Source organism: Melozone crissalis, unplaced genomic scaffold (genome assembly GCF_028551555.1).
Source record: "Melozone crissalis strain CALT ecotype California unplaced genomic scaffold, PUWL_Pcris_2 ptg000140l_1, whole genome shotgun sequence".
Taxonomy (NCBI): Eukaryota; Metazoa; Chordata; class Aves; order Passeriformes; family Passerellidae; genus Melozone; species Melozone crissalis.
The window spans coordinates 1,766,566-1,774,181 of NW_026535913.1; positions in this window are offsets into that span (position 1 = coordinate 1,766,566).

The window sequence follows — 7,616 nt, forward strand, 5'->3', positions numbered from 1 at the left end:
GCAGGACCCCAGGGAAGGAAGGAAGAAGGAAGGAAGGAAGGAAACAGGAAGGAAGGAAGGAAGGAAGGAAGGAAGGAAGGAAGGAAGGAAGGAAGGAAGGAGGGAAGGAAGGAGGGAAGGAAGGAAGGAAGGAAGGAAGGAAGGAAGGAAGGAAGGAAGGAAGGAAGGAAGGAAGGAAGGAAGGAAACAGGAAGGAAGGAAGGAAGGAAGGAAGGAAGGAAGGAAGGAAGGAAACAGGAAGGAAGGAAGGAAGGAAGGAAGGAAGGAAGGAAGGAAGGAAGGAGGGAAGGCAGGCATCCGGATCCAGTCCTGCCTGGAGCCTGGAATGGGCCGTTTGCTGGCACTGCCAGCGCCCCGATCTGGAAATGTCCCTATTGTGGCACAGCCCAAGTGCAGCAATTTGCTGGCACAGAAATCCAAAACCTGTGGCAGCTTCCTGCTCCTGGGTCTGGCACCGCCCCCACATCTTGCGTTTCATGTAACCAGAAGCCAGATTTGGAAATTTCCCGGTGCCGGCAGAGCCCAAATCCGGCAGATTTCTGTCGCCGGCAATGACGCCGCCCGGATCTGGTGTTTGCTGGCAGCGCCAGCGCCCAGATCTGAAAACTTCCTGCTGCCGGCACAGCCCAAGTCCAGCGATCTGCTGGCACAGACAGCCAAAGTTTGGAAATTTGCAGGTTCTGGCACCAGCAGCATCCAGCTCTGGTGTTTGCTGGACCACCAGCGCCCAGATGTGGAAACTTCCCGGTGCCTTCACAGCCCAGCTCTAGCAATTTGCTTTTAGCTAGCTCAGGAAGAGAAGTTCCTCTTTCCGTGGAGGAACCGTGACTTTCCTTTTTCATGGAACTGTTTACACCTGCTCTGGACTGAAAACCCAGACGAACGCCGGCAGCAGCTCACACCCCTGGCCCACCGAGCTCCGGGACGCCGCCTTCCAGCGCCAGAGGGACTCCGGAGAGACCGAGTGAGCCAACTCCAAGCCACAAAAAGGACTTTCTGAATTTGCCATCTCTTCAGCACTGTCCGAGACTTTATTTAATATTATTCATTTTTCATGCTTGTGAATACTTGACTTGTTCAAGAAACTGGGGTTTTTTTCCCTTTTCTTAAGGGAAGTCTTTCCCTGAACGAGTAGGGGGAGGGGCTGCTTGAATTCGCTTTCTAGACGGACCCCTTTTGGAGGTTTCCTCCCCAAAAGTAGCCCTAAGCCAGCACAAACAGTCACCATGAAAACTTCACCAGCGGCATCGTTTCCTGGTGGCAAATCTTGCGACAGAAGCTCGACCTTGTTCTCCGTGAGAGATTCTTGGGAAGAGCAGACAGGAGAAGATTCCTGGAAAAGAGAAACAGCTTTCCAGAAGGGAAATGAAAACGAAAGAAACAATCCAAGATGTTTTCCCCTATTGATTTCTGCGCTCCCCTTTCCCGTGTTCGGGCAGGCGCAGGGGCCGTCCCGGGGGCGCGTGGGGCTCGGCCGCGGGGCTTGTGGGGCCAGCGGGGAACGGGCGCAGGGACCGACGGCCGAAACATCGGGAACTCGGCGGTAAAAATTGGGGAAAACAACTTGGGACCTCCGCAATGGCCCAATTCCCCCCCCCAGTATTCACCTGCCAGCCCCCAAATCCCCCACATTCACCCCAAAATCCCTCCCATCTCCCCAAATCCCATCCAGGACCCTCACGACCCCTCACGGACCCCCCAAAACCTCACCCGGGAGCCCCAAAACCCCCCCAGTACCCCCCAAAAAGCCTCAGCTCCCCCCGACACCGCCTCAGGACCCCTCCAGCCTCGGCTACCACACCCTAATCCCCCCCAGGTCCCCCCAAATCGCCCCCCGGACGCTCCCGCTGCTGCGCCCCCCCTCCCCCGCCGCCGCCTCTGCCGCGCTTGGCTCGGCGCCGCTTACGAGAGCCCAGAAAGCACCCAAATCCCCCCCAAAACCGGCCTCGGAGCCCCAAAATCCCCCCCCAATTGCCCCAGAGTCCCCGCAAATCCCCCCCAAAATCCCCCCCGGACACCTCCGCCCCGGCCCGGCCGCTCCCGCCACCGCTGCCCCCCCCGCCCCCTTCCCGCCGCCGCCGCCGCCGCCTGTGCCGCGCTCGGTTCGGCCGCGCTCGATGGGAGTTCAGAAACGGCCCCGATTCACCCCAAAACCGACCTGGCGGCCCCCCGATCCCCCCAGGAGCCCCAAAATCCCCCCGATTCCCCCCAAACCCCCCCCCCCCCGGACACCCCCAACCTGAGCCGCGCCGATCCCGCCGCCACCATGGCCGCGCCCGGAAGCCCTGAGCATTTTGGCGGGAAATTCCCGGAACTCCGGCCCGAAAAGTCGGGGCTTTTGGGCTTCAATCCCCCCCCGTTCTGGGCATGCATTCGGGTGGGGATTTTGGGGGTGAAAACTCGGCAATGTTGGGCTTGAAAATCGCGACTCTAGGGGTTCCAAACCGGGACCTTTGGGTCCTGGAAGGGGAAAAAAATCGGGGAAGATTTGGGGTTCAAACTCGGATCGTTTGGGGTTCAAGCTCGCCATTTCTGGGCTTGAAAACCTGAATCTTTCAGGGATGGATCTCCGGATTTTTGGGGTAAAATCCTGCCTTTGTAGGGCCTGAAAAAGGGGGGGAAATGGGAATTTTGGGTCCTTGCAGGGAGAAAATCTCGCAGTGTTTAGGGCTTCAACCGGCATTTTTGGGGTTAAAAATTGGGAATTCCTTTCTGCCTGGCTTTCAGGCTTTCTGTTTTACCTTTTCTTTCCTTGCTGAGCTGCGATGGCCACAAGTTCAGCTCAGCCTCCCTGCGGGACTGTCCAAATGCCTGCAAGTGGCCCGAAAACCCACTCGGGAGCCCCCAAATGCCCCCAGGTCATGGCAGCATTCATCTCGGAGCCCCCAGAATGGCCCAGGAAGGAGGGAGGGAGGGAAGGAAGGAGGGAAAAAAGGAAGGAAGGAGGGAGGGAGGGAAGGAAGGAGGGAAGGAAGGAAGGAAGGAAGGAAGGAAGGAAGGAAGGAAGGAAGGAGGGAAGGCAGGCATCCGGATCCAGTCCTGCCTGGAGCCTGGAATGGGCCGTTTGCTGGCACTGCCAGCGCCCCGATCTGGAAATGTCCCTATTGTGGCACAGCCCAAGTGCAGCAATTTGCTGGCACAGAAATCCAAAACCTGTGGCAGCTTCCTGCTCCTGGGTCTGGCACCGCCCCCACATCTTGCGTTTCAGGTAACCAGAAGCCAGATTTGGAAATTTCCCGGTGCCGGCAGAGCCCAAATCCGGCAGATTTCTGTCGCCGGCAATGACGCCGCCCGGATCTGGTGTTTGCTGGCAGCGCCAGCGCCCAGATCTGAAAACTTCCTGCTGCCGGCACAGCCCAAGTCCAGCGATCTGCTGGCACAGACAGCCAAAGTTTGGAAATTTGCAGGTTCTGGCACCAGCAGCATCCAGCTCTGGTGTTTGCTGGACCACCAGCGCCCAGATGTGGAAACTTCCCGGTGCCTTCACAGCCCAGCTCTAGCAATTTGCTTTTAGCTAGCTCAGGAAGAGAAGTTCCTCTTTCCGTGGAGGAACCGTGACTTTCCTTTTTCATGGAACTGTTTACACCTGCTCTGGACTGAAAACCCAGACGAACGCCGGCAGCAGCTCACACCCCTGGCCCACCGAGCTCCGGGCCAGAGGGACTCCGGAGAGACCGAGTGAGCCAACTCCAAGCCACAAAAAGGACTTGCTGAATTTGCCATCTCTTCAGCACTGTCCGAGACTTTATTTAATATTATTCATTTTTCATGCTTGTGAATACTTGACTTGTTCAAGAAACTGGGGTTTTTTTCCCTTTTCTTAAGGGAAGTCTTTCCCTGAACGAGTAGGGGGAGGGGCTGCTTGAATTCGCTTTCTAGACGGACCCCTTTTGGAGGTTTCCTCCCCAAAAGTAGCCCTAAGCCAGCACAAACAGTCACCATGAAAACTTCACCAGCGGCATCGTTTCCTGGTGGCAAATCTTGCGACAGAAGCTCGACCTTGTTCTCCGTGAGAGATTCTTGGGAAGAGCAGACAGGAGAAGATTCCTGGAAAAGAGAAACAGCTTTCCAGAAGGGAAATGAAAACGAAAGAAACAATCCAAGATGTTTTCCCCTATTGATTTCTGCGCTCCCCTTTCCCGTGTTCGGGCAGGCGCAGGGGCCGTCCCGGGGGCGCGTGGGGCTCGGCCGCGGGGCTTGTGGGGCCAGCGGGGAACGGGCGCAGGGACCGACGGCCGAAACATCGGGAACTCGGCGGTAAAAATTGGGGAAAACAACTTGGGACCTCCGCAATGGCCCAATTCCCCCCCCCAGTATTCACCTGCCAGCCCCCAAATCCCCCACATTCACCCCAAAATCCCTCCCATCTCCCCAAATCCCATCCAGGACCCTCACGACCCCTCACGGACCCCCCAAAACCTCACCCGGGAGCCCCAAAACCCCCCCAGTACCTCCCAAAAAGCCTCAGCTCCCCCCGACACCGCCTCAGGACCCCTCCAGCCTCGGCTACCACACCCTAATCCCCCCCAGGTCCCCCCAAATCGCCCCCCGGACGCTCCCGCTGCTGCGCCCCCCCTCCCCCGCCGCCGCCTCTGCCGCGCTTGGCTCGGCGCCGCTTACGAGAGCCCAGAAAGCACCCAAATCCCCCCCAAAACCGGCCTCGGAGCCCCAAAATCCCCCCCCAATTGCCCCAGAGTCCCCGCAAATCCCCCCCAAAATCCCCCCCGGACACCTCCGCCCCGGCCCGGCCGCTCCCGCCACCGCTGCCCCCCCCGCCCCCTTCCCGCCGCCGCCGCCGCCGCCTGTGCCGCGCTCGGTTCGGCCGCGCTCGATGGGAGTCCAGAAACGGCCCCGATTCACCCCAAAACCGACCTGGCGGCCCCCCGATCCCCCCAGGAGCCCCAAAATCCCCCCGATTCCCCCCAAACCCCCCCCCCCCCGCACACCCCCAACCTGAGCCGCGCCGATCCCGCCGCCACCATGGCCGCGCCCGGAAGCCCTGAGCATTTTGGCGGGAAATTCCCGGAACTCCGGCCCGAAAAGTCGGGGCTTTTGGGCTTCAATCCCCCCCCGTTCTGGGCATGCATTCGGGTGGGGATTTTGGGGGTGAAAACTCGGCAATGTTGGGCTTGAAAATCGCGACTCTAGGGGTTCCAAACCGGGACCTTTGGGTCCTGGAAGGGGAAAAAAATCGGGGAAGATTTGGGGTTCAAACTCGGATCGTTTGGGGTTCAAGCTCGCCATTTCTGGGCTTGAAAACCTGAATCTTTCAGGGATGGATCTCCGGATTTTTGGGGTAAAATCCTGCCTTTGTAGGGCCTGAAAAAGGGGGGGAAATGGGAATTTTGGGTCCTTGCAGGGAGAAAATCTCGCAGTGTTTAGGGCTTCAACCGGCATTTTTGGGGTTAAAAATTGGGAATTCCTTTCTGCCTGGCTTTCGGGCTTTCTGTTTTACCTTTTCTTTCCTTGCTGAGCTGCGATGGCCACAAGTTCAGCTCAGCCTCCCTGCGGGACTGTCCAAATGCCTGCAAGTGGCCCGAAAACCCACTCGGGAGCCCCCAAATGCCCCCAGGTCATGGCAGCATTCATCTCGGAGCCCCCAGAATGGCCCAGGAAGGAGGGAGGGAGGGAAGGAAGGAGGGAAAAAAGGAAGGAAGGAGGGAGGGAGGGAAGGAAGGAGGGAAGGAAGGAAGGAAGGAAGGAAGGAAGGAAGGAAGGAAGGAAGGAAGGAAGGAAGGAAACAGGAAGGAAGGAAGGAAGGAAGGAAGGAAGGAAGGAAGGAAGGAAGGAAGGAAGGAAGGAAGGAAGGAGGGAAGGCAGGCATCCGGATCCAGTCCTGCCTGGAGCCTGGAATGGGCCGTTTGCTGGCACTGCCAGCGCCCCGATCTGGAAATGTCCCTATTGTGGCACAGCCCAAGTGCAGCAATTTGCTGGCACAGAAATCCAAAACCTGTGGCAGCTTCCTGCTCCTGGGTCTGGCACCGCCCCCACATCTTGCGTTTCAGGTAACCAGAAGCCAGATTTGGAAATTTCCCGGTGCCGGCAGAGCCCAAATCCGGCAGATTTCTGTCGCCGGCAATGACGCCGCCCGGATCTGGTGTTTGCTGGCAGCGCCAGCGCCCAGATCTGAAAACTTCCTGCTGCCGGCACAGCCCAAGTCCAGCGATCTGCTGGCACAGACAACCAAAGTTTGGAAATTTGCAGGTTCTGGCACCAGCAGCATCCAGCTCTGGTGTTTGCTGGACCACCAGCGCCCAGATGTGGAAACTTCCCGGTGCCTTCACAGCCCAGCTCTAGCAATTTGCTTTTAGCTAGCTCAGGAAGAGAAGTTCCTCTTTCCGTGGAGGAACCGTGACTTTCCTTTTTCATGGAACTGTTTACACCTGCTCTGGACTGAAAACCCAGACGAACGCCGGCAGCAGCTCACACCCCTGGCCCACCGAGCTCCGGGACGCCGCCTTCCAGCGCCAGAGGGACTCCGGAGAGACCGAGTGAGCCAACTCCAAGCCACAAAAAGGACTTGCTGAATTTGCCATCTCTTCAGCACTGTCCGAGACTTTATTTAATATTATTCATTTTTCATGCTTGTGAATACTTGACTTGTTCAAGAAACTGGGGTTTTTTTCCCTTTTCTTAAGGGAAGTCTTTCCCTGAACGAGTAGGGGGAGGGGCTGCTTGAATTCGCTTTCTAGACGGACCCCTTTTGGAGGTTTCCTCCCCAAAAGTAGCCCTAAGCCAGCACAAACAGTCACCATGAAAACTTCACCAGCGGCATCGTTTCCTGGTGGCAAATCTTGCGACAGAAGCTCGACCTTGTTCTCCGTGAGAGATTCTTGGGAAGAGCAGACAGGAGAAGATTCCTGGAAAAGAGAAACAGCTTTCCAGAAGGGAAATGAAAACGAAAGAAACAATCCAAGATGTTTTCCCCTATTGATTTCTGCGCTCCCCTTTCCCGTGTTCGGGCAGGCGCAGGGGCCGTCCCGGGGGCGCGTGGGGCTCGGCCGCGGGGCTTGTGGGGCCAGCGGGGAACGGGCGCAGGGACCGACGGCCGAAACATCGGGAACTCGGCGGTAAAAATTGGGGAAAACAACTTGGGACCTCCGCAATGGCCCAATTCCCCCCCCCAGTATTCACCTGCCAGCCCCCAAATCCCCCACATTCACCCCAAAATCCCTCCCATCTCCCCAAATCCCATCCAGGACCCTCACGACCCCTCACGGACCCCCCAAAACCTCACCCGGGAGCCCCAAAACCCCCCCAGTACCCCCCAAAAAGCCTCAGCTCCCCCCGACACCGCCTCAGGACCCCTCCAGCCTCGGCTACCACACCCTAATCCCCCCCAGGTCCCCCCAAATCGCCCCCCGGACGCTCCCGCTGCTGCGCCCCCCCTCCCCCGCCGCCGCCTCTGCCGCGCTTGGCTCGGCGCCGCTTACGAGAGCCCAGAAAGCACCCAAATCCCCCCCAAAACCGGCCTCGGAGCCCCAAAATCCCCCCCCAATTGCCCCAGAGTCCCCGCAAATCCCCCCCAAAATCCCCCCCGGACACCTCCGCCCCGGCCCGGCCGCTCCCGCCACCGCTGCCCCCCCCGCCCCCTTCCCGCCGCCGCCGCCGCCTGT